Source organism: Rhinatrema bivittatum, chromosome 4 (genome assembly GCF_901001135.1).
Source record: "Rhinatrema bivittatum chromosome 4, aRhiBiv1.1, whole genome shotgun sequence".
NCBI classification, from domain to species: domain Eukaryota; kingdom Metazoa; phylum Chordata; class Amphibia; order Gymnophiona; family Rhinatrematidae; genus Rhinatrema; species Rhinatrema bivittatum.
In genome coordinates this window covers 402,392,594-402,420,239 of record NC_042618.1, presented here as the reverse complement: position 1 = coordinate 402,420,239, position 27,646 = coordinate 402,392,594, and the positions used below count along the sequence as shown (strand labels likewise).

General features: G+C 43.6%; 1 long non-coding RNA gene across 1 annotated transcript in view; it reads left to right on the top strand.

Annotated features, from left to right (window-relative positions):
• LOC115091142 overlaps positions 1-27,065 on the top strand; it is a 115,646-nt gene extending 88,581 nt beyond the window's left edge. Inside the window, exons 3-4 of the long non-coding RNA XR_003856628.1 lie at positions 24,114-24,325; positions 25,885-27,065. This is a non-coding gene — a long non-coding RNA (uncharacterized LOC115091142). The remainder of the gene's footprint in view (positions 1-24,113; positions 24,326-25,884) is intronic.
• Positions 27,066-27,646: the final 581 nt, after the last annotated feature.

The following is a 27,646-nucleotide window of genomic DNA, read 5'->3' as shown; positions in this document are numbered from 1 at the left end:
TTAGTTTCGGGGGGGGGGGGGTTGGACGCGCGTTTTCGAGGCGCTATTACCCCTTACTGAATAAGGGGTAAAGCTATACTCACTGTATCGACCTGTATGTGTGGGATGTTACTCTGGTACAGTGAGCTAAGGTTTCAGGTCCAGAACTCTGCCTTAGACCAAAGAAACAATTGTCTGCTTTGTATTTTTATTATGATACGTTACCCTCAGGCGAGAACTAGTTTTGTATCAAAGACCTTTGTACATCAGCAAGCTACCAGACACAAAAACTGTTTTTGCCACAAGATCTAAGCAAGTATATACTCATGAATTTGCATTTAAGTGTTTTGCAGAACCAGGTCTTCGTGGTCCCATGGGACAAAGACAGGGTACAAATCCAAGAACAGAAGAAGGCAGGATATAGGGAAGCGATCGTTCCCTTACTAGTTTTATTGTTTAAAGTTATTGCCAAAAGTTAAATAACTGAAAATTATTGCCCTTACTTTGAAAAAATGATTTCCCTCTGGCTGTGTCCTAGTTCAAGTTCACACTCAGCAAATAAGAAAAGATAAGTTCATTTAGTGAAGAGTTGGAATGAATTATTAAAAAAAAATGTGCCCTGTCTCATCAGTAGTAAAGCACACTTTTTACTAAGCAATATTTTGGGTTCTAGTTTAAACCTTAAGTGCTGGTGTGCATTGCATAATGTTTATAGCAGAAGAGTTTTGCTTTGTTGTGGTAGCTGAATCCTTGCAAACTTTGCCCCCTGGTGTACATCTGAGGGCAGGACATGTGCACTCACTACTTCAAAAATCAAATAAGATTTGTTAAGGTCACTTTCCATTTCCTGTTTCTTTCCAGGGTTTCAGTTGTGCAGCAGAAATGGATACAGAACTTATACAAAGTGAAGTTGAAGGCTTTAGATAAAGAATTCAATTATATTTTTAGGAGCAAATGGAGACGGTAGAAGCATATTTGAAATAACTGGGGAGAGAAGCAGGTTGCTTAACATGAACAGCAGGATAAGTTGGCTGTAATCCCCCCAGTTTATGACAAAAAGAGTAAGGAGTGACTTCCTGCTGGCGTTCAAAATTGTACAGCTAACAGCTGGGAGATCTTGGAAGGTAGTGATAAGAGCAAAGAAAGATTACAACCACAGCTGGTATGGAAACTCGTGGCTTTTTATAGTTCAAATCACAAGGTCCAATCAGTTCTATTAAAATTATTAGTTTGCTCCAGAATTCAACTTGAACACGCTGAATAGAGAGAGGCAAAAGTTTACATCAACTTAAGAACGTTCTGAACTCTACTCCTCCTTTCCCAGCTTCCCCTGTGGTTTCTGCAGTATCAAGGCTTATTTGTTAAGGGTAGCAACTACCACACCAGCAAGTTACCCCCGATTACCCCCATGCACTCTTTTCTTTATTTCCTTCCTCTAGCCTTTAGGGATCCACAGTGTTTATCCCAAGCCCCTTTGAATTCCTTCACTGTTTTTGTCTTCACCACCTCCTCTGGAAGGACATTCCAGGCATTCACCATCCTCTCCATGAAGAAATATTTCCTGACATTGGTTCTGAGTTGTCTTCCTGGAGTTTCATTTCATGACCTCTAATTCCATTGATTTCTTTCCAACACAAAAGATTTGATTGTGCATCATTAAAACCTTTCAGGTATCTGAAGATCTGTATCATATCTGCCCTGCATCTCCTCTCTTCCAGGGATACATATTCAGATCCTTCAGCCTCTCCCAATTAGTCTTCCAATGCTGATCCCTTACCATTTTGGTCACTCTTCTTTGGACCGCCTCTATCATATCTTTATCCTTTTTGAGATACGGGCACCAGTACTGAACACAGTACTCTAGGTAAGGCCTCACAAGGACCTGTACAAGGGCATTATCACCTCTTTTTTCGTACTGGTTATTTCTCTCTCTATGCAGCCCAGCATTCTTCTGGCTTTAGCTATCGCCTTGTCACATTGCTTTGCTGCCTTCAGATCATCAGACACGATCACCCAGTCTGTGCACATTAGTCTTTCACCGCCCATCACATACAGCTCTTTTGGATTGTTGCATCCCAGATGCACGAATCTACATTTCTTGGCATTGAATCCCAGCTTCCAAATCTTCAACCACCCTTCAAGCTTTCTTAAATCATTTTCATTCTCTCTTCTCCTTCCGGCATGTCCACTCTGTTGCAGATCTTAGTATCATTCGCAAATAGACAAACTTTACCTTCTATCCCTTCCTCTAGGTCACTCACAAAGATATTGAACAAAACTGGTCCCAAAACCAATCACTGTAGCACTCCACTTAACACCATTCTTTCTTCAGAGTAGGTTCCATTTACCATTACACACTGTCTCTTGTCAGTCAACCAGTTTGCAATCCACACTACTACCTTGGCACCCATTCCCAAGCTTCTCATTTTGTTCACGAGTCTCCGATGTGGGACCATATCAAAAGCTTTACTGAAATCCAAGTAAATATTCATGTCGTCATCCTGTCAGTCTTCAGCCCTGTCTTCCTTGTGTTCCAGTCTTCATTCTTCAACCCTACCTACCCTCGGATGGATCCCTCTTGCTTGATATTGGCTTGCTTCATGACTCTGATTACCTTTCACCTGCCACTGACCACTACCCAGATACTGACCTGCTGAACTCTGCTTGCCACTGAGCATAGCCTGCTCCACGACTCTGATTGCTTTCCACCTGCCTGGATACTGATTCTGTTGTTCTCTGCCTACATTTCTCCTGTGCTAGACCCTGGCCTGCAACTTCTACTCATCGGAGCTTCACCTCCGCAGAGGCCCACATCTAAGCCCAGCTGGCCCTGGCATCCGAAGGCTCAACATAAGGCTGATATTGGTGAAGCGCCAGCTGGGCCTCTGCCAGCTCCACTAGCCGACGGTGAGGACCTGCAGGGCTCCTCCCTGCAGGCTGCGTCAACTCCACCTCAGTTCAAGGGTCCACACCCACAACAACCAGTTTTTTCTTCTTTTGGAAGTAAAATACTTGGTTGGTACAATCTTTCCTACCACCATTCACAATGTCTGCAGTCTCACTCTTGTACTATGTTTATACTAGCCCAAATCTATAGAAAACATTTGTGGTAAGAAACTATACATTAAGGTTATTTCTGTTCTAGTCAAATTAAACCCTCATGAAGGAATAATTAAAAGGGACACCAGTTCTCAGGAGAATGCCTCCTTAATGGTATTTCAACAGATTTAACTCTAAAATGTGGTGAGGCTGAAATAACCTCTGAAGACATTAGAGCACTAATTATAATTCTATAAGGAGACAATTTTAACATTAATTTCAGGGCCTGTGGCTGGTTCTGGCTATCTGCTGACCCCCTTCAGCCCTTTGCTGAGCCTTTCAGAAAGCAGCTGCCGAATCTTGGAGTGCTGCTGGATAGGGAAGGTCCGTTCTAATCCCTGAATCACAGAGATAATGACTTTTCAGTTGGAAGGTTTTCTCCTTTTGAGGATTTATCAGTGCTTCTCAATTTTCTGATGTGAAAATGCATATTTCAAATCAGCATTTCAACATAGATGACCAAAAAGGTTGACCACAGCAATGGTTTTACACCTCTTTCTTGTTCAACATCATCTTTCAATGCATCAGGTACCAAATGTTTCCAAACATCTGCTGAATGCTTTTATCTCATTAGGACTTTCTAGGATGCCATTTTATAATCTGCCTATCTCTCTAATCTATGTTCTTCTGTTGCTCCCTATTGCTACCCTTCAGCAACACTGGCCTAGGTAAACCTGACATTGTTTAGGTTTTAGAAACGAAGGAGTGCAAGAATATTTGGAGCCCTAGTTGAAGCTTTGGTCATGCATCCCCCTACCTCAGCGTATTATTGGCAGCAGCTCCCGCATATTGCTTCCTTCTACCAGTTCTGGCGCAGCACCTCTATGGGCCTTGCGCCGGCAGGATTTTGCCAACCCCAAAGTTTTGGCGGTGACTGCCTCGCTTGCCTAATGGAAGCCCCAGCCCTGGATGGAAGGCTGCTGGAGAAGACAGACAGACAGACAATGGTAAATCACTGCAGTATCCTGCCAAGAAGAGATCCCAGGTTGGCCTGTGATAACCTAAATCTCAACAACCAGGAATGGATTAAAAGAGAATAAGAAAAAGAACTATTACTGCCTCCGTTTTGTCCAAGAAACTATAAGAAAGAGATGTCCTTGTAATGATGTACTTCTATGTCAGAAGAACCAAGAAGGTAAATCCAGTGAAAATCTGGTGTCACTACTTAATTATTCCCCATATGAAGCTGCCTGCCAGCAATAGGATATTCTGGACAACTCCAGTGGAAAGGACAATAAATAAACACATTTTAGTTTTAAATTCCAGTGGTCAGTCTGGGGGCCTGTAGGAAAGAAGCAACACAGATTTGTCATGAAAATATATGAAATTAGCCCAAAAGAAAACCAGAGATTTAGACCAGGTTTGTTTTGTTTTTGTTTTTTTGCAGGGACTCTTTCCATCCAAAACCTATGCATTTTGTTCGCTCTCCCAGCCTGACCCATTTACACCACTATGTACAGGATTTTTACCTGTACACAACGGGTTAAAATCTTTCGAAAGTTGTCTTCAAAATGTGCTTTAAGAGGAAGGAAAGCAAAGAGCAGCAAAGGTTTCTGAAATTGTAATGATTCTGATAAGATCAAAGAATACCAGGAGCCACTTTTGCAGAGCATTTTGTCAAAAGATTTTACCCAGATAGCCAATCGGGAACTGAAAACAGCCTCCAGACCAGCCCCTCGTGACGCTGTGAACTTTTACGGTGCTGTATAGGGAAGGGGCTGGCAAGGAATGTGGGGGGATTTCATTTGGAAATCCCTGCGCATGCTTTATGGTGCAGATTTTGCACCTGCACAGTTTGCAAGCCCTGGGGAGTTCCCCTCTGAAAATTCACTTGCAGGCCTGTGAGGACTAAGTACCAGTGCACTTGCTAGCCCCACAGAAATATCAAAGTGCAAATAAGCGTGTGAGATGGCTTGCTTGCACAGTTTTGAAATTGCATATTTTTTGCCAAGGGCATAAATTTCAGCATTTCTGAGAGGAAGACAATCCAAAGGGAAAAAAAAAAAACCTTTGCAAATAAAATCCTGTCCCTAAAGTGCTGTGGGGTTTTGTCCCCTCCATCCATTTTTTTTAATGTGTGACAGGACCCCTATAAATTGAGTCCATGTCTAAAAGCTGGCACTCGGAGAGACTTTGGGTGGGGAGCAATGGAGGTGTCTCTGAGTAAACTGAAGGAAAAAAAAAAAAAAAATGACACTAGGTTGCAGTACCAAAGAATCACCACTAGATGGCATAAGAAACAATATTGACCTAAGTTATATGCTGGTTAATGGGATTGTTCTGGATACAACTATTTAAGGGTTTCTCGTGTAGGTTTCCCTTTAAGAAAGATGGAAAGATGATTCTTTAGAGGAGTGGTCCAGTAGAGTTTATAATCTGGTAAAGTTTGGGAGGAGCTGGAGACTGAGGAACCTCCAGGATTGGTAGGACATCTGGAGGGAGTCAGCCTCTGCGTTTGTGGATCAGGAACCCATCCATTTTGCAGTGGCTCTTCCCCCTCAAACGGAGAGGCCTGAGGTGGAAGTGGTGCTTCCTCCCAAGAGGAAATGGCTGGGAACCAAGTGGGGAGAGTGGGAAGAGAAGAGAGCGTTTTTGTAACCAAAGGAGTACCGGAGTGTGGAGGATGCTGGGGAGATCCTAGGCACTGCTGGAGCAAAGGACACAGGAGCTGGAAGGAAATGGTGCCTGGTGGCCTATGGTGTGTGAGTATCTTGGTTAGATGGACCCTGAGGAGATTTTGAGAAGATGAGGTTGGGGTAGTAACCCAGGCATATGAGTCACACAGTCCTGCTGGGAATAGTTGACTTGTAGGAGTAAATGTGGAGTATTGGGAAAATGAGAGGAGTGTTGAAATTGGTACTCTAAACTGCAGAATGTTGTTTAATTGATTTTACTAACTCTATCTTGGCTCAGAATCATGTCGAACCGGGAATTATTCAGAGAAAGTGTTTACCCTCTAATCCTTTGTAAGTACTTGCTGGCTGGTTACTTCAAAAAATAAGTTATCAGTTTGGATTATAACTTATTGTAGTTTGTGTGTGGGAAATACATTAGCTACCAGCAACAAAGGTAAAGGGGAGATATGGAAGGACAGGGTTCACAGAGAGGAGACATAAGAAGGGGTCTTTCTGACCAGCTCCAGCAGAACCACGAGGGCTACTGCCTGTAGCCCGGGTGTATTTCACCATCTGAATTGACCCAAATTTCTGAACCCTCCGTCCTGAGAGCCTGACACTTAGTAGTCCATTGGTGTCAGGGCCTCGCAACATTTTATGTGCCCTTGTTAGGGGGGGGGGGGGGGGCTGTAACAGTGTCACCAATGGGCCTCTTACTATGTACATCAGTCTTGACACACACTGGATGTATGAGGTCAGAAAGAGAGGAGTATACATTTTCCTTGACACACTCTAGAGAGGTGTTAATTAAAGAGTGTGTTTTCAAAGAACTCATGAGCCCACTTTAGTTGGTGTACTTTCTGTCCTGGTTCTCTTCCAGGAAAGGTGGCAGAGGCTCAAGCTTGGAACTCGGAGTCCAGAAAGATTCCGAGTGAAAGAACTCCGAGGTCATCCTCATGAGAGAGAAGTTAGCACTAAGGTCTTTGTCTTCAGTGGAGATGACCTTATCTGTCTTAAGAAGTGGATTTACTATCTGGAGTAAAGAACGGCCTACAGCAGACTTTGTGAATCAATGAGTGGCATCAAAAGCTCGTCTTTGAGCATCCAGGAGCAGGGCCGACTCGTCCATTAGGAAAACTTTGGCAGTCGCCTAGGGCGCCAAGCCGTAGGGGGTGCTGAAGAGCAGCCACGTGGCGCTGCAAGCGGGGCCTATCCCACTCACGGCAAACAGAAACAGAGACTGTGTGCTTCTCAGGGCCGCGAGAAGCCCTGAGAAGCACACAGTGTTGCCCCCCCCCTACCTGTTTTGGCACCGACTGTTTCTGTTTCTCTTTGCTGCTAGCGGGATTGGCCCCGCTTGCGGCACCTTGTGGCTGTTCGTCGGTGCTCCCTACGGCTCGGTGCCCTGAGAAGCACACAGTCTGTGCCGAAACAGGTGGGGGGGGGGGCATGACTGGGGGGGGTGGGTGGCAGCGCAAGGGTCACCTAGGGCACCGAATACCCTTGCACCGGCCCTGTCCAGGAGGATCCTCACCAATGAGGCAGCAAGTCTGGTTCCTGCTGGAAGGAATGAATCAGCAACTTTATACAGGTACCAACACAGGGAAAGTCCCAGAGAGGAGAATCTCTTGTACAGGGGCCACACTTCAGAGACCGCTGAGCATTTTCCAACTCGGTGTAATATTTGGATCACAAGAATTCGTAAGGCCCAGGAGATCACACTAAAAGAAAAAGACCCCACACCAAGTGTTGTGCTCCAAAACAAGTGTGAAGTTTACTGAATACAATTAAATTGATTGAGCAATACAAAAGGCAGGAAGCCACAAGAAACAGTCCTTTGAACATGCAGCAGATGCAAAAATAGAAATGACAATTCCAAAAAACAAAGATAAGTGCTCAAACCACTAGTGTACTGAAGGAGGACTTTGGGGATCTCTTTTGTTTCTGTCCAAAAGGTATCCCTTTCTCTTGGAAACCAGATAGCTCTGCCTGGTTGGTATGACGGAGTCTCTTGGACAAGTCTATGTCTTCAACACTGGAAAAATAAATCTTTCTGGTTCTGGATACATCGTGACCCCCATTCTAACTTTAGGATGGTAAAGAAAGGAAACTGCCCTGCCGCCTTCAGGAGCCCGGGAGAGGATCGCCCCTGGCTCCCTTTCACCAACTCCCTTTGACGTTGACTCCAACATCTCTGCTCTAGTGACTCACTTGAGTCACCTTTTGCAACCTTGAACCACTGACCCATCTTTTAGGAGATGGCCCCTCCTATCAGTCACCCAAACCAGTAACAGCATTGCTGGAAAGTTCCTCTTTTAATCCTATGGTGAAAATCTAGTAGTAGGCTTCACATTCTAAAGAGGATTCTACTAGAGAGGAGGGAGAAAAGAAGCTTCTAATTACTGCTCCAGTAAATTACAGACTGTATCTGTATTTTTGTGTTCTGTGGTTATCAGTGAAAAAAATACACACATTACCCATTTGTCTAACCAGCAGAAATAATTCAGTAAACTTTATTTCATGGAGCAACACCTCTTGGTGTAGACATTAGATGTTTTTTTTGACAGTGGTGCATGTGTGTTACGTTCGGCAGCCAGTGAGTTACCCCATCGGACCGCTGCACTCATCCCCAGTCCTGCGAGGCGGGCACCCCGTGTCCTGGTACAGGGACTGACGTGCAGTGCACGGCTCCTTGCGTTGGGGGCAGCCCGCAGCTCTCTCTGCCCTCCCCCCCCCCCCCCCCAATTGCCGTGTGCGTGGGGCAGCCTGGCCTCTTAAAGCGCCAACAGCAGGCAGATGGGCCCTGAAGTCCATGGCCATTACTGATGACCTCATCAAGCCTGGGACTGTTTAAAGCCAGGCCCTGCCTTCAATCAGGGCCTTGGCAAAAGGTCCTTCTCTCTGAGTGTGTGTTGCTGCGTTCCTGCCTGCTGCTGAGTTCCTGCCTGTTCCTCACCTGTTGTCCCACTGCCCCAGCTCCTTGTCCCTCGGATGGTCTTCTTGGTTTCAACTTTGGCTAGGCTTCCTGGTTTCTCCTTGTCTGCTGCCCGTCCTGACCTTTGGCTTGTTCCTGGCTTCTCCGAGTCCGCTGCCCATCCTGATCCTTGGCCTGGTTCCTCATTCAGCCTGCTCTCCACCTACCCTGACTTCTGGACTGCCCACGGTACTTCTGTACTCATCCTGCATTGACCCAGACTTCCTGATACTGCCTCCTCTTCTGGTTCGCCCTGCACCAGGAGAGCCCTGCCTAAGTCCTGCCAGCCCCGGCACCCAAGGGCTCAAACTGAGGGGAACGGGGTTGGTATAGGTGAAGCTCCTGCTGGGTCTCCTGGATCTGAACCGCCTCCCGGCTATGAGGTCCCCTGGGGGCCGTCCCTTGGGGATGTTACCAACACTCGTGCCGGCTAACAATCGGGCCGATACAGTAAGGTGCGGTAGAAAGAGGTGCATTAGTGCCCGGCGCACCCGCGTTTGCCGCACGCAGAGTTCGGATCACATACCGCTCGATACTGTATTTAAATGGCTTGCAAATGCAAGCCGCGTCCAATGTGCGTCCTTGAAGCGCAATCCATTTTACTGTATATGCACTATACAGCGTCTATATAGTATCCTGAGTGCACAGGTACTTGTCATTTCAAGTGTCATTTGAAATAACAGGCACCAGGAAGTGGATCCCAACTTTAATCAAAAGAAAACCTAAGGCACAGGGCGAAAAGCGACTCGACATGCTATTAAAATATTGTAAATAAAGTGTAACAAAAGTTAACTAACTTTTTCTTACAGTCCTCTCTGTCCTCCTCCGGAGGTGCGCACTGCGGCTCCCCTGCCTCTCGGGGGCAGCCGGCGGCGAAAGCGGCTTCCAGGGCCCCCGCCGGCGAAGATGGATGAACGCACGGGCGCTCGTCAGCAAAGGCGCATGAACAGGCGTGCGTGACGTCACGGCGTACGTTCATACGCTTTCGCTGACTTGGGCACCCATCAATTTGCTTTTCCCCAAGGGTGAAATAAGGGTTATATTTGGATGTTTTTGGCCAAAAGTCCCCTATTCTTGAGCAATAGATTTGATATTTCAAAACAGTCCAAGCACACTGACCTGTGAGCTTTTTGTATTTTGTTTTTATACTCTTGTTTTTGCTTGACACTTCTATCTGACTCTGAGAAGAGTTATTAACATTTTGAACACTAAGAGGTCCATATTCAGACACAGTGCATACAGCAATGTTAGCCAGATAAATTTATCCGGCTAACTTTGGAGGTATATTCAATCGTGCAGCTGCACGGTTAAATATACAGTAACTGGCTAACTTTATCCAGCTAACTTTAGGGCAGCTTTTTGTGCTAAGATGGCTACTTTATTCAGCTAACTCTGAATATCGGAGTTAATTGGATAACATAGCAGGCTAACTCCTCCCAGTTTCGCCCCTAACTTATCTAGCTAGAATATGGCTGGATAAGTTCCCAAATCTTCATTTAGCCGGATAACTTCTGAGTTACCTGGTTAAATACTTTTCAATATTGACCTCTGAGTATCCAAGAAGACAAAGGAGGCAAGAAAAGGAAAAACAGAGAATGTAACTAAAAAAAAACCCCCAAGGTTAGAAGAGAACATGCTGATTAAAGAGGTAGTTGATAAAAATAAATATTCCCATCTGCTCTGTCTCTCAGTAGCCAGGCAGAGTAATCTGTTTTCAAATGAGAAGTATTCCTTCAGATATCTGGATGAGATATTAAAATAACCTACATAAAATTTTCCAACAAAGCAGGTGAATAACCATAGATATGTTTCTCCAGTTGTTCATCAAATCCTAGTGACACCAGTGTTAGAACCAAGTAAGCATTGATAGGGATGTACAGGAGAAAACCAATTTGTTTTCGGTTTGTTTTTAGGAGCTTTTTTTGTTCCAAGAATTTCGGTTCGTGGATTGTTTGATTCATTTTCAGTTGTAAGAAAAAACCGAATCAAACAATTTAAAGAAAAAAAAAAAGCATAAAATGGCCAAAAAATAAAAATGAGGCCTCCCAGGGCCTTTCACCTGCCCACCCGAAAAAATGCAGGGGCCAGGAACCTCCCAGCCCGCACTTACCCAGTCCAGTGGGGATATGTCAGCTTCGGCCTATACACAGGCTGAAACTTCAGCCTTGCATAGGCCGAGGGCACAGTAGGTCACCGCGATCTAGCCCGGAGGCCGGGTCCTGATGCCGGGGCCTTGGCACGGACCCACACATGACGCCAAGGCCTCGGCATTGCTATACATCAAAATGGCGCCATCTGCTGGAGCAAATGCACTGGAGTTAACTCCGGCATGACCCTAGCTGGCAGTGTTATTTGGCTTGCAAGTTCCAAAGAACGAAGAGGATCAAGAAGAGGCTCCAAGTGTCAGGACCCGGTCTCCTGGTCGAGGCCTCGGTGTTGTGCCTAGGCCCTGGCATCGGGACCCAGTCTTTGGGTCGGATCTCGGCCTCGGGCCTGGGTCCAGGCCTAGGACCCGGCATCAGGACCCAGCCTTCATCGGATACCCGTCAGATAAAGTAAGTTTTTAGGGGTTTTATTTAATTTTTGGGATTCTCGACCGAGGCCCCATCTGCTGGGAATACCACACGGACAGGTTCTACAACTCGAAACTGAATCATCTTTAAAGTTGCAGGTTAGCCTCTGAAAAAGACAGTAGATACCTTTCTACAAACCCACCAAACAAGGCATTCCTATTCCTGAGCAACCATGAATTCTTGGAAATAGACATATTTTGCACCAACACTGAAGCATTTGCTAGAATGATGGAGCACATGAGTAGGTTTTCCAGGTGTGCCCTGTGCTCAGCATGCTAAGCCCTGCCAGGCTTGTTGACTCATTCAGAGAGGTAGTCAGCCACAGGCTTCTGTCAGATGAAAAACGGTCTGCTGACCTTGCTCTTTCTATTCCATTGTTCAGCTTTCCTGCTGATACTCCCTCCCCACCCAGCTGCAGTGCAACCAGCTAGTCGGTTTGGTTAACAAGTCAACTCCAAATATCATATGAATATCATATCGGAGCTAGCCAGTTAACCTACCCAGCTAATTCCACTCCTCCCCAGAATGTCTACCGCCTGCCCCAGGAACGCCTCCGACATATCCGGCTAAATTGTAGCTGAAAAAGAGTTAAGAAGTCGTCGAATATTGCAGCTAAGCCATTTAGATGGATAACTTTTCACTTATCCATCTAATAGTTTTTGAATATCTATCCCTACATTTTTTACAAGCATTTGGGATTATACTGTGAAAATTAGACCTGTTAATTTAATTCTTAATATTAACAAATCTAAAGTACAACCTGTCTATTTAGTTTACTTTCCAAACAGAAGAAGGCATATGAGATTGCCATATGTGTGTCTGCATCTAATTTTCATTATCTATCAGGTGATCAAGGGGGTTTTTTTGAATCCACATATATGAGTGAACGCAGGTGCCTGCCTGTGTACCAGAAAGTAGGCTCCATTAGTTTTGCTTGGAACTTCTTGTGTACAGTTTATTTACAAAAAAAATAAAGCTTTGGGCTTGCTATAAAATCTTTCAATGGCATAGGACTTGATTCATCCAGGTCTTTTCCCATACCATAGAATGGGAGAAAAGTATTAGTGAATCGCGCTCTTAAAGTTGTACACGATCACAGAAAGCTGATTTCCGAAAGTAAGACAATTGTAATGCTTATGCATGCTGCTGAAGTAGTGTACTTCATAACCTGGCCAACAGATGGAGCACTAGTCAATGTTTGTTTGGTTTTTTTTTTTGTGCAGTGAGAGTGGCCTGTTTGTGATCCAGGATCCCAGCACACAGCCAGACCTCAAGTTGGTTTGATGTTCCTTCATTATAGGAGGTGTGTGGGAAAAATCAAGGTCCATTTGACAGAATGTTCAGAATTTGTCTCTGTTGTCTGGGGGCATTCAATAAATATTTCCCAGTGAATTTGGGGAAAATCTGACCGAATTCAATATGGATTCACCAAAGTTTGTCAGTTCATGGAAATCTCCATCTGATCTGCCCCCTCTGAACCCTGAGAAATGGATGAAGCTGCTTTTCAATGCTGATTTTGAAAAATCCACTTTTTTTTTTAAGTTTGAACTAATTCAACACACCCACAAACTTCTCACAAGTTCATTGAAATATGTCACAATTTTTTTTTTTGAGTTATATAATTTGTACGTGTCAGCTCATCGCAAAACAATACTCACCTGTTCTTGTTCACCTTAGTGCAAATTACAAAATGAAGAAAAAATAAACACACATAATAGCAGGAAGCAGCTCACACTGACAGTGTCTATTCCCAAAATATCCCTCCCTACTTAAATACTCTGCAGGCACAAGTGAAAGATCAGTGCTGAACTTAATTCTGGCTCATGAAGGATCTGTACCGGTTTACTTTTATAAAATTCTATAAAATAAACTCATGCTTACAATTTTGGGCGACTATAGAGCTTGTCATTGGCAATAGCTTTCTCTTTCTGGCATTCTGTTACAAATAAATAATCCAGAGTACCATCTCCTAACGCCCGCGGCCTAAATGACAGATTCCCTATTTCGGATCTACCTAGCCATAACCTACATTCTGACTGTAAATACATAACAAAGCAGTTCTGGTGGAGTTTCAGTGCCAGGAGCTAACTGCTGTGATTTTGCCGTTACTTACGACGTACAAGATCTGTCAATGACGCTGTTAATAGAGAAATAGAATGGAGTCACTGTGCTCCACTGTTAGGCTTGGACTGAGATCTGCCTGCAGACCTGGCAGAATGATAACATTGTTCATAAGTTTCTTCATAAGTGTAATACTTGCCACCAGGATCTCTTCCACAACAAACAAAATATGCTTTGCGACAGCACCCTATATGAAATCTTTTAAAGCACAGTAATTGGGGTATAGATTCAATGGCCAGGTGGCAAACTTAGAATCCAGAAAGAGAACTTCTATGGCCTGCAATGAAGTTATTTCAGGCTGTTCTCCAGGTTTCCTGTTAAGCTCATCAAATTGGGATGTTGGGCGGAGAGCCGAAAACCACACAAAGGAAAAGGAAGGGGAGTAATATGGCAGCCGAAAAAGTGCTTGGCATATTAGAGAGGATCATTAGAAATCATTTCACTTCTGTTCTGGAGATGTAAAGAGCTCATATCAGCGCATTCCAGATGTCTGAAAATGTCAATTTTCAGGGCAATTTTAAAGCTCCACCATGCCCCTTAAAAAAAAGTTACTCCATCCTCTGTGACCTACACCCATTCACACTCTATTCTGTTTCAAGTCATCCCTTTCCTGTTCCAGATGATTTCCTCTTGTCTGCACACACCCACGTTACTGAAAGACGGAGCAGACACAGATTCTCACGCTGTTATCAAATGGAGTATCGCACCCAGGAGAAAAATGACATTGTCATTTTCAGAGAAAGCTGTATGCAAGGTATAGTGACAGTAAAGCCACAGTGGCCATGTAAATCCTGTTCAAGCTTCCAGCTAGAGTTAAAGTAAGCAGTGGCAGAGCTGCCGGGAAGACAGCAAATACCATTCTTGGTAGTTTTAAAGTCACCGTAAACTGTATTTTCATAAGGGTATTATATAGCTCCGAAGACTTGGTGGAAATATACTGTTCTAAGTGCAAGTATATTGAGACCAATATTTTTATTAATTTATATAATTTTCAATTGCACAATATAGGGAGGGGGGAGGGATAGAGAACTTGCTGCCGGATAGGTATGTGAGAGATCTGCTCTCTGAGAAACTAGACAAGAAATTAAAATGGAGGTGGCTTCTCTTATAGTACACGTTTCTTGAAATAAAGAGAGCGGACTGGATGGCCCACGCCATTTTTAAAGATGGCGCCGGCCGTCCATTACTCCTACCATGTGACAGGGGCCGGCCAATGGCACGGATACCCTGTCACATGGTAAAGGCAAAGGGCAAAGCGCTCCCGGGACCCCCACTGGACAACCAGGTAATTTTAAAAAGTTTTGGGGGGGGGTCAGGAGGGTGGGGGAAGCTAAGGGATCTGTTTTAAAGGGTCGGGGTGGGTTTTTTGTTTATCGGCTCGGGCGCAGTCAATTTAAAAAAAAAAAACCAAACAAAAAAACGATCGGACCGCACGAAAAAAATTTCACAATGTGAATCGGAATCGGAACCGATTCCGGTCCCGATTCACATCTCTAAACCTTATAGGATACATAATAAGCCTTGCTGATCTATATTGTCGCCTTCTGTTTTCTATAGCATGCTTTATTTTTCCAACAGAGAATGGAGAAAAAAACCTATGAGAAATCAGGCCCTTTGAGCCTAACTTTCAAACCTGCCCAATCTATGCATGAAGATTAATGCTAGTATTTTACAGACTGGGGGGTGGGAGTGGCACATTCTATAAAATACCACATAGTTTTGCCCCAAATGTACGTATGTATGTGTTAGTACATTCCAATATTTCCAGTGTAAAAAAATGCATACTTCTCTATTTTCTAAACATAGCTGTGTATCTTTTAGGTGTGTAAAAAATTATGGGGTAGATTTTTAAAAAATACGCGTGCACGTCAGCCGGGGCGCACACATGGATGTGCGATTGTACAACATGCCTGCGCCAGTGAGCACGTATTATAAAATCGGGGGCGGCACGCACAAGGGGAGGTACATTTTTGCGACTTTTGCCACTTTCACCAGTTCCCTACCCTACCCTCTCTTCCTCTTCCCCAACCCCTAAATTAAAAATGTATTTTTTTTTTTACCTTTGTGGCCCAACTTACTTCAGCTCCTGAGCTGAAATAAGTTGCACGCACCGGGACAGCGAACAATAGCACTGTCCCGGCCCACCCCTTCCAAGAAGCCTGGCACTTGAGCTCGTACAGGCCTTTATGTGCGTGGCGGGGTCTCTTGGGAGATTCGCCCGGCATGCATAAGGCCCAGCCACACGAGCAAAGGCTGGGATTTACGCATGCCAGGCATTTAAAATCTGCTCTTATATGCGTAATAACCCAGTTTATACGTGGACGTAGTTTTTTTTTTTTAATAAAGTATGCGCATATAAATGTTTTGTAAATACTTGGGCGCACACTTGAAATCACCCATTCGCTGATACCTTTGCCAGTTCACCCAGTCCCTCTCCAATTCACCTAGTCCCTCTAACACTTTACCCTAAACCCCCACCTGTTCACCCAGATCCCCCACCCAAAAACTGCAATGGATAAGTCTGATTTCACTTGCATGAGTCAGTTAGCAGATGTAAAAATATACAAATAAGTTTGGTAATGTATATGCATATCTCTCGTATAAAATAGCAACTACTGCATGTACTGCTGAACCTACCCCCGATTGCTCCTAGACTGCTCCTTTTTATCCCCCCAATAAATTGCACGTGCGAAATAGGAACAATGCGTGTACTCTGGACGTTTTGTAAAATAGCATACATGCTACTTTTATGCATGAAACCCCTTTGAAAATGTACTGCTATGTGTGGAGCAGTGCCGCTTTAAGTCATTAGATATACAGTACGTTTTAGAATTCAACAGGCTGTTAGGTGGGGGAAGGCTGGTAACCATGATACAGACAAAAAATAAACATTTTTCTCTGCTCTTGCTACTTTACATTAAGATATGGTCAGTCATTGAAATGAGGTGTGGACACACGGATCCTTTCAGACACTTGAGATAACACACTGGATTCGAATTAATAACTATTACCTTAGTACTCACAAGCTACTGCTATTCACAATGGTTATTAATTCAAAGCCATTGATTTTATTGTAAAACTTCTCCCCACCCCTCCATCCCTGTGACAAAGACTAACATTTTTTTAAAAACTTCATGCAAAAGATAAACTAAATAGTCCATTCCATGGCGAGGCAACATGACAAGTGGCTCTAGTAGCACAGTGCAAAAATTGATCCGCTTTCAAAACCCTCCCCTTACCTTCTATTTCTCTCTCTTACTGAATAGGCCCTGAAAAATAATTGTTTTGATTCTGTTGGCTTCCACATCACCTTAAAAACAATTACATCGCTATACCGTAATCTGAAGAGAAGAGAAATCACCAGCCTGTCATATTAAGAAGAGCGAAGAGGTGCAAGTTCTGGGCTACTGCCATGCTCCCGTACTTTGTGAAATAAATAAGGCCTTACGATGTCTTTGAAACAAAAATTGTATTGGGTCCTGGAAATGGTCCAGCATTAGCCCCCCTTTTTTTTTTATGGCCATTCTAATTTAATAAATGAAATTGAAGCAAACAACTCATTTTGATCACATTTTTAGCACCACAACAAAGTAGCCTTTCTTAGAAGTCCAAATACAATGTGAATTTATTATCATTTTCTTCAGCCTCCTTTCTCTCTCTTCTGATTGCTCCTCTGGCAGTCCAGTGGCCATCCGCTTTGCAGCTGCGACTCTTGTCCAGATGTTGCTGGCAGTGGCAGTAATCCATGCAGCGTCGTTTCCCGTGACAGCTGAGCTGACTGATAGTCTCGCCTGGATTGGAGTACTGCTATTGCCAAAAATGTGAAGGGATATAATATTTGGAGCCATTGCTACTATTCTGTTCTTCTGTAACCTGTTCTCAACACAAAAAAGCTCTTACATTTCCTACTCTCACCTCGCCTCCATTAATACAAAGCAGATGTGTCAGTTTCTCTTTACATTCTTGTTCTCCAATCCTTCTTCTGATATACCTTACATATTGAATTACTGAATCCTACAGGTAATGCAACTTTTATGGTAACTGAATATTCTTTGACTAGATAAAATAACTTATGTTGTATTAACTCCTTTCTGGATGGCGTATGTATCTAAAAGGCACTAAAAGTTGAAATGTGCTGTTAAAGGGGAAGAGGCCCACAGATAACCATATTCCATGTTATGTCTCCATGTAAAAGGAAGACTCATAATACTGCTGTATGAATGAGAAATAAATTTAGCCAAAGTAACTCATCTGTCACAGTTTAGGATGTTAGTGCACAAATGTAAAAAAGTGATCTTTGAATTTCTTCCAACATTTCATATGCATTTTGTAAAGAAAATACAGCGCTTTATTCTCTTGTTTTAATACTAAATGTATATCATTTATTTAAACTTATCCAGTGTTTTCTAAACCCCTTTCCTTGTTTATAGTTTCAATACAACATGCTAGGAATTAGTTTATGGAAATAGAGAAAATGACGACAGATCAGCACCCTAAGGCCCATCCAGTCGGCCCATTTTCCTTCCTGGTGCATCGTCGAATTCTCCAGTCGACCTCTGGCTTTCCCCATCATCTCTTTGCATCTTGGGTTCCTCAGTGTTTTACTGTATGCTTTCCTTGCCATTTCTGTCTCCACCTCCTCCTAGGGAAGCCAAGGCAGTACAAGCAAACCAAGGTGCTGCAGACTGTTTCTTATTATAAACCAGTACCCCCTTACAGCATGCTTGCATGAACATATGACCATTCCTAAGCTGGTACCATCTCAGCCTATACAGAAGATTTATTAGGACTGCCATGGTCCATTTTTTAAGGCTTCCCATTTATCTTCTATGGATTTTCCTGGATATTTGAAGTTTCCTACAATGTTTGCCACATATTTTGCTTATTATGCATTATTTAAATATTCTTATTTTTTTTCTGTAAAATGTCTGCAGCCGAGAGCAATCGGCTGTCTAACTGGAAGCTTGTTTCTTATTTCTGGCAACTTTCCTAACACCATAAAACACCAGTTAGTTTGGGGTTGGTTTGTTTTTTTTTAATTGTTTATGTAGTGTTATATTCAACACACTTCATTTCTTTGAGAATTTTCCAAAGAATAAATAAATGCAAATATTTCTAAAGACAAGGCAGTTTTGTCACAGGAAAATCCACTGTAACATTTCCTAGTTCCTGTCCTGCCCCCTCTTGCTGTATAGTCTAGGACCTATGAGGAGTTGATCGTGGCTGAAACATAGTTTTTCCTAACTTTTGCCCTGGCACAATTGCACTCCTCAGACAGGTAGCCCCACATAAGAAAACAGAGAGATTAAAACCTGCAAACAAGAAGAATGTCGAGAATAAAACAAACGAGATACGCTATATTGCTGCTTTTATACAACTGGCAAAGGTGCTTGCAGTTAGCAGAATAGGATTCACATAAATGGGCCAATATTATTTGGGATGTGCTGTTTTAAAATGACAGGGAAATAGTTTCCCATCTGAAATCACACAAACAAAAATGTCACTTCATTTGTCATTTTAACACACTCTAAAACAACAAAACAAAAATAATCGGGAAAAAAATGGAACTGTTTTCCCTGTACACCCCTAATTATTATTGGCCATCAACTGAGTCCTAAAAGATCCAGTGAGCTTTAATATTTGTTCTGCTGCTAATACAAAGGTGGCCCAAAATGGATTTTCCAACCTGAACTGTATTTTCCAAAAATAGCATTGTAATGACTTTCATTATCCAGGTTTAAGAGAGAGAGAGAGAGAGAAGATTGCTAGTTAGCCATTGGATTACAAATTATGGGACATATATTAGCTGAAAGCAGATAAACAGCATCATCTGTACACATAAATATTTTAACTTTACATATATAAAGTCACTGATATCAGACATTACAAATACAGTGGAGGAGTTAAGACATAAGATTTGCCATACTGGGTCAGACCAAAGATCCATCAAGCCCAGTATCCTGTTTCCAACAGTGGCCAATCCAGGTCTCAAGTACCTGGCACATCCCAAGGGTTAGATAGATTCCAAGCTGCTTATCCCAAGAATAAGCAGTGGATGTCTGTAATTGTACCTTAATAATTGTTAAGGACTTTTCCTCCAGGAACTTATCCAAATCTTTTTTTAAACTCAGCTACAATCATAGCTTTCACCACATCCTCTGGCAATGAATTCCAGAGCTTAATTATGCATTGAATAAATGTATTTATTTAAAAACATTTTCTCTTATTAGTTTTAAATGAATCACCCAGTAATTTCATTGGGTGTCCCCTGGTCTGTGTACTCTTTGAAAGAGTAAACAACTGATTAAAGTTTACTCATTCCACTCCACTCATTATTTTATAGACCTCTAGGATATCTCCCCTCATTCATCTCTTCTCCAAGCTGAAGAGTCCTAACCTCTTTAGTCTTTCCTCATAGAGGAATCATTCTATTCCCTTTATCATTTTGGTTGTCCTTCTCTGTAACTTTTCTAATTACTGTTGTGCTCATAAGTTTACATACCCCTAGCAAAATCTGCAAGACGTGCAGCTTTTTACCCTCTATTACTCATTACTTGATTTTAGTAAGCCCAATGCCTTGGTGAGAAGCCTAGACACAGGGGGAGAGATTTGCTGCTAGTTCACATCCAGCAGCTAGTTATATATTTCTCTGATTTATCATTTTGTTAGGAAGGAAGTTTTAATAATCTACTCTGGTTGGGATAAAGGAGTGGGTATGTTTGCACCTGGGACACCTATCTCCGGAATCACTTGTAATGGTAGGGCAGTTTATCTGATACATCTGTTATCACTTGGGCCATGGAGACAGGTCAGAATTCAGAACGTTCCAGCCCGATGTTCTTCGCAGCTGCTCTTATGTGGTCATCTACTTCCTGCAGGACACCAAGGGGCCGATGCAATACAGTGCGCTCAGCTGGGTGCACTGTTTAACCTGCAGTGGGACACGGGTTGTGTAGGCGCTAACTAATCCCCTTCTGCAATAACGGGATTAGCACCTCCACAATGTGCGTCCAACATGTGGCGAAACTAATATCTTCATCATGTGATGAGCGCTATTAGTTACTTACCTGAAAATTAAAAAAAAAAAAAAAAAAAGTGCATCCAAAACACGGTGTTTTGCGCCCAGAGCAGGCGTTAATTTCTGAGCACTCCCAAAAGATGTACAGAAAAGCGGAAAATACTGCTTTTCTGTACATCCTCCTGCTTAATATCATTCAATATTAAGTAGGAGGAACTAAAAATTTTAAAAAATGTTTTTTAAAAAAGTGCCGGAAATCAGGTTTGGGAAACAGACGGTCCCGTTAACAAACGTTCATTTCCCGAACCCATGGCTGTGTGCTGATTAGGAAAACAGATGCCGATAAATTCAGCGTCCCTTTTCTTAAGCGGTGGACAGCTGCAGACAGCCGACCGCTGGCGGGCTCTCACTATCAAGGAAGGCACTAGGGGCACACAATCGACCCTAGCACCTCCTTGACAATGCGACCGCTAATTTTAATATTGCATGGCGCCCCCCAGGAGAGGTGCCTGGGAGTACGTTAGGAAAGTGGGTGCTGAACATTCAGCGCCCGCTTTCAGCGTTTTTTTTTTGGGTTTTTTTTTGCATCGGCCTTCAAAAGAGCTGATTTTATGCTTTTGGCTCAGGATGTGGCTAAAGAAAGTGGCTGTGCTTTTAGAAAAAGACCTTTGTGGTTCAGCATTTTAACAACTCTCACATGACACACCCAGGCTCTGATTTTCATAAGAGCTTTGCCATGGGCACAGACTTGGAGAATGACTTTCAATCTAGAGCCTATGGCATTCATTACTTTGGGTAGGCAGCTATCCTGATAGCTAGGTAGGCACCAAGATACAAATCTCTACCTCACTCGCTATCTCATTCTCACTCGCTTACTTATGGAGTTCCACAAGGATCAAGTCTATCACCTATTTTTTTAACCTCTGTCTCTCACCATTAGCTACACTAATTCAAAGTCTTGGCTTTACTTCATATTTCTATGCAGATGACATCCAAACAGTAGCTAGCTTTGACCCCCAAGCATGCTATTTCTCTCACCAATCTCAATGATTGTTTATCTAAGACTGCAAGCTGGTTGCACTCCTTTAGACTTAAAGCGAACCCTAACAAATCAAAAGCATTCTGGTTCTGTTGAAACATGGACAAAATTTTGGGTCTATCTCCCTCAATGTCAGGCTCAACCATCCTGCTGATAGATTCAGTGACTGTACTCGGTATTAGGTTAGACTCAGCCCTAACATTTGCCGGACAACATGTCAGTTCTTGTTCAAAACTCCTTCTACTTGTTGCGAATGATGAGGTGGATGAGACCTTACCTTAAAGAACATGGTGGCCGATGTAATACCGTGCGCTGCAGCTAGCGCGTGGCTTAACACACAGTTGGACGCGCGTCCATAACTCCTGATGAAATACGGGGATTAGCGTGTCCAAAACACGTGGCCAAACCGCCACGTAGCTAATAGCACTCATCACATGTAAATTCCATGTAGATGAGGCTATTAGCTAATACCTGTGATGCAAAAAATGTCCCACGTGGCCACTGCGCCCATTGCAATGCGGCAAATTTTATGCCAGCCTGGTGCTGGCGTAAAGGTGTGCCGCACTCAAGGGCTCATTGATAAAAACAAAAAATCCTGCTTTCTGTGGTTCCTCCCATTAGTATCGTCACAATGCTGAGTAGGAAGAACCCCAGAAAGCAGATTCCAGTAAAAAAAAAACTCTTGGGTAAAAAAAATATAATTCTGGGCACCCAATATAAAGGCACAAGATACACGGTCCAGGCCATGTATCTTATGCGTGCATACTATGCCAGTAGTGGAGAAAATGGACGCTCGAATTGCGCATCCGTCGTCCCAACCCGCACTGACAGCCACCTCTCCTGGGCGCCCAATGCCGAGCAGGCGCTAGGGACATACAATTTTCCCTCGCTTCACCTTTTTAGTGCGACCCCCCCCCTCCCCCCCCCTCATTTAAATATTGCATGGCGCGCCCAGGAGATGTGGCTGGGCTTGTGTTAGGAAGACGAGCGCTCCACATTGAGCAGCCGTCTTCTATGTATAAATATTGCATTGGTGCCATGATCTTAAAACCCTCATGTATTTTCAGCCTCCCCACAGTGCTTAAAAACCTATTTTCAAAGAGAAATTCCGGGTAGAGTTTCCCTTTAAAAATCCTGCTGCAGGAATTCTCTGTCTAGCATACTGTGCCAGTGTAAAGTATGCAGAGTAGAGAAAGGTAAAAGAATGAACGGGGATTTCAAAATGAAATTCTTGCGTGTACTTATGGGTGCCCGCACTACTCCCCCCCCCCCCCCCCCCCCCCCCGTTTTCCCCACAGGGAAAATTATAGGCACTCCTGTTAGTGCATTCATGTTCCCTCATGGAGAGGGTTGGGATCAGGCCTTCTCTGCAGTAAATACCCAATTACCCATGCAGAATGCCTTTGGAAATTGTCCCCTAAGGGGCTAATTTTCAAAAGGTTTCAGTGTGTAAAATTAGAAGTCACACATGTAAATAGTATTTTGCAAATGGCGGAAGTATGTGCGTCCTAGCGGTGTCACGAATTGGGTAAAAAAAAAAAGGGAATTTATTTGAAATTTTTGTTGCCAGTCCTTCCATAGTTCAGGGCAGGGTACAAAAGAACCAGATATTAATTACATCTTTAAAAAACAAACATTATATATTAAATGAACAGTAAAAAAAAAGGTCACGCATAAGTTAGTATTTGTAAGCAATATCGGCTGGATTTTAAAAGGCCTGCGCGCGAAGAATACGGGGTTTACGCGCCAGGCTGGGCCTTGCCCGCACCACGCAAATTTTCAAAGAGGCTCAGCCAGGCGCGTAAACCCCGGTATGTGCACAAGTGTCGGGCCTCTTCAAAGGGGGCGGGCCGGGTCTGGGCGAGGGACCAGGACAGCGCCATTGAATGCTGTCCCGAAGACTCGCCGGATGGCGTGCGCAACTTACTTCAGGGCCCAAGCTGAAGTAAGTTGTAAAACAAACAAAAAAAAGGATCGATATGTAGGGTATAGGGGTGGGGAGGAGAGGAGAGGGGGAGAGGGAGGGAGTTTAGATAGGATGGTAGGGAAGTGGGGGAGGCCCGATTGCGTCGCCGCATGGAAATTGCCAACGTTCACCCCCCTTTGTGCGGGCATGCTCATGTTATAAAATCTACCCCTATATGCTTATACATTAGTGAACTTGTAATCATGATGTACGCATGCTGGGGTACAGAACTGAAACTGGATCTTACGTCTGCAGATTTTGGGTGGGAGGTCTGGGTTGCGTGGAGGAGGTTCAGGGCAAACTGGTTTTTAAAAGTCCGTTCATAAGTGGAATATGCATACACTTTATAAAATATCTGCCCGTGTGCATAAATTGCATATTACAGTTATTTTGCATATAAAATGTGTGTACTTTTATAAAATGCATATAGATAGTACATTTAAAATAAAATGCTCGTGTACTGGAAAATATGTGCATACTTTTGGGGCAGGGATACGTGATATTTTATAAACTGTGCAGCACCTGCCATACAGTTTATAAAATATAGGCATAACTTTGCGCGCTTATGTGCTGTCCGACGCACGCTGCTGAAAATCACCATCTAGGAATCAGAATTTCCCAGTTCTGTGTAGACTGCTTCCTCCCCTTCCAGGGTGGCAGCTTTACCGCCATGTGAATGTAGGCCTGGGGCTAATAATTGCTTACCCCCTTCCTCTTCCCCCTCCCTAGGTGTTTGCAGAAAGGAAATGTACACAAAGCAGCACACAGAGCCAGCAGAAAACAGCCACTGTGGACAAAAGCTGAGGAAGAAAAGGAAACAAACATCTGGGAGCTGGGTCATAGCTTCGGGCCAAAAGTAGCCGGAAGCAGAAGCCGCTCAGCGCACCGATTGATCATTTCGGAAGAGAGACAGACTACTTAGGCAAGAACAGAGGCCTATAGTGAGTACCTTGTACATACAAAGCTAAAAAAGGAAGCTTTGCTTTGCTGATATAGTGACCGATGCAGTAAAGTGTGCCCAGCCTAGCACACGGCTTAACGAGCAGTTGGGACGCGTGTTTTGGATACACATCCATAACCCCCGATGCAATAAGGGGATTAGCATGTCCAAACGCACATCCAAACAAAGGTGTAGCTAATAGCACTCATCCCAGGTAAATGCCATGTAGATGAGGCTATTGGCTATTACCCCGCAATGTCAAAAATCCCCGTGCGCCCACTTTACAAAATGCCAGGTCGGCACGCTAAATCACACGGCAACGCATCGGGGCCTTCCCAACCTGCCTTCCCCTTCCCCTGTCCTACCTTCCCCCTATTCCTATCCTAATTACCCCAACTTTTGTTTTACCTTTTGCTCCTGCAAAGGAGCAGGAGCAAATTGCGCGCACCGTCATCCTGCCGGCACATGATCCCCCGGCACAGCGGCAAATAGCCGCTGGGCCGAGCACCTCTAGCCCCGGCACTCACGTGCGTCCCGGGGTTTACGCGTGCGGCCGGGCCCGTTTGAAAATTGGCCCAGCGCGCGTAAGGCCCGGGAATTACGCACGCCAGGGTTTTAAAATCTACCTCAATATGTACCCACAACAAGCCGTTCTGCCCGTTAAAACGGGCGAGGTTTTTCCTGTTCTACCAGGGCCATATATATCTTTGAGCTCTGACCGACGAGCTCTCTCGCATGCGCGGCACATCGGTCAGAGCTCCCTTACAGTATGATATACACGCTCGGGGCCGTGTATATTGTGGGTGCGTATTGTGCTGGTTAAAATAGCTGCAGCGGGATAAAACGCGCGTAAACTGAATGTCCGTTTTCCTAACCCGTGCACAGCAGCTTCTCCTGGGCGCCCGATGCCATGGATGCGCTGGGGACGCACAATTTATCCCTAGCGCATCCTTTTTAGTGTGGCAGCTCGTGTGCTTATTGCAGCGAGCTCCCAGGAGAGGTGATTGAGCGCGCATTAAAATAACCTGCGCCCAGTTTGGGGACACGTTTTTGGTGCGTCCATATAGCATCAGTCTGTTGGATAAAAGCTGCCCGTGTAAATGGATGTGAGAGCCATTCAGTTACTGAGGAGATCCCTGGAGATGTAGGAGGAAATTTCAGAACAAATATTTTTCGGATTCCCTGACAGAAGTGAAAGGGCTCATGAAAATTCTTTAACTGTTTAGAGTAACGTAAGTCTTGTTCCTGTTTTAATGCAGGATAAGTGTACTCCCTGTGTGTGAGATAGTACAGTTAAATTGTATTCATGCTGCATTCTAAAAGAGTGAGGACATTTGTGGAGACTTGAGTGATAAGAGACATTATTCTGTGGCCAGGCGACTATGAATTTGAACATAGATGATGCTGCCACATGTGAGAGGGAGACTGACAGAGAAACCTTTATTGCTGAGAGAGAGCTAAACTGAATGCTAGAATGTGTGCCTCTGAGGATCATCTACATTTACTGGGAAAATTCAAGACAGAAATAAGGCACAATCATATGATTTTTTTTTTTCTTAGCCAGGATACAGTTTCACCAAGGAATCTGGATGCTGTGAGAGCCTAAGTTCTCTCTCTAGATTTTCTGGAAGAAGGACGTGAGAGTGTAGATGGGTTTCTTCCATTGATTTTGTTTGAGACTAGGGAGACACCACCTGCTGTGGACCCCGTGAAAAATCGTGAGCTCACAAATCAACAATCTCCATTATACATTTGAGCGCTCAGCTGTTCAAACTCAGATCCCGAGCTCTGGTTCACATTAGGAACATTAAGATGCTAACACACTCACCTATATGGAGAGTCCTATGTTCTTTCATCTGAAAGACAAAGAAAAGACAAATTCAAGGAAAAGAATTGGAACTTATGAAAGGCAAATTCTGCTGAGTTTTGACAAGGGTTTTTTGTATAATATTTATCTGATACGGTGCACCATATTGTGAGGGTCCTGGAAAACAGAAAGAGGGTTGATAAATGTGTAAAGGCACAACTATCTGGGGATCAAATTCTTTTGAAAGTTGATTACTTGCCTGCTGTTTAGTCAGACTGTGAACTATTACCTGTAAAAAAAGGAAAATTTGCTGTAAAGTGATACTAAATCAGAAGCTAAAATAAATCATTTGCTTATTATTTCAAGTTCTTTCTTCCTTTTGTTAGTCCATTTCATTTTTCCAGCCTTAGGCAGAGGGAAATGAAATTGTTTTATGTATTTGAATGTCTGCTTCTTGAGACAGATGCACACGCACCATCCTTCTATCTACATGGGAGAACATTTTTTGCTTATGTGTTCTATCCCCTCCTTGCTACTCGCAGGAGATGCTTTGGCAGGATGAGATTACCCAGTACTGAAGTTACCCTGCAGAGGGGTGGGATTGCAGAGAGAGATGGTAGGGCCTTTCCCCCATTGAATCTTAGATTCACAAGAGAACAGTTACATCACTATTAATGTCTTGGTCCTTGGCACCATGACAGGTGGGGAGCTCCTGCATTGCCCTGGGACGACAGGGTAACAGTAAACCCCAATTCCCTTGTCTATCCAAGATAATGAAGTCCTTAGAGCATTTCTGAACTGGAAGGCTCTGCATGATAGAGTGACGTGACATGCTGGTTTGTTTTTCTTATCATCTGAATGCTTCATGGTTATAAAGACAGCCATAGAGTCTTAACTGGAATCTTTCATCAGCCGACTTAGAAAGTCAAGCCCATGTGCATTTTTTTTATAGTCTGTTTTATCAGAGATGATAAAGCCTCTCTGCCAGTGAGACAGTGTGGGTCAAAAACAGCTCTTCCAGTGTATGTATTGCCAGATATGGTGAATAAGCTTCAAGGAATTAGGTTAAGGGAGTAAACTACTTTCTATTAAGTCAACACTGTGGAAAGGCTGAACATGGTAGTCAGACACCTCTGAATGGATTAAATAAGTTGTAGGCATTATTTTCAAGTTGACTTTCTTCTCTTCTTTATTAATAGCAAAGCTTTACCTTCTAACTAGATCTTTGAATGTTATATATGTTGATACCTCTGTTACTACAACTCGCAGCTCAGGTCTATTTTAACGTTTGCAATGGAGCATTGCATGTTTAATAAAATAGATCCACTTCTTTTATTTAGAGACTGGCTGATCCAAGTTTGTGCTGTAAAAATGGGAGTGGAGGAGTAGCCTAGTGGTTAGAGCAACAGGCTTTGAACCAGTGAGCACAGGGTTCAAATTCTACTGCTGCTCCCTATGACCTTGGGCCTCAGGTACAAATTTAGGGGACCAATGTTTAACCTGCAGTTGGATGTG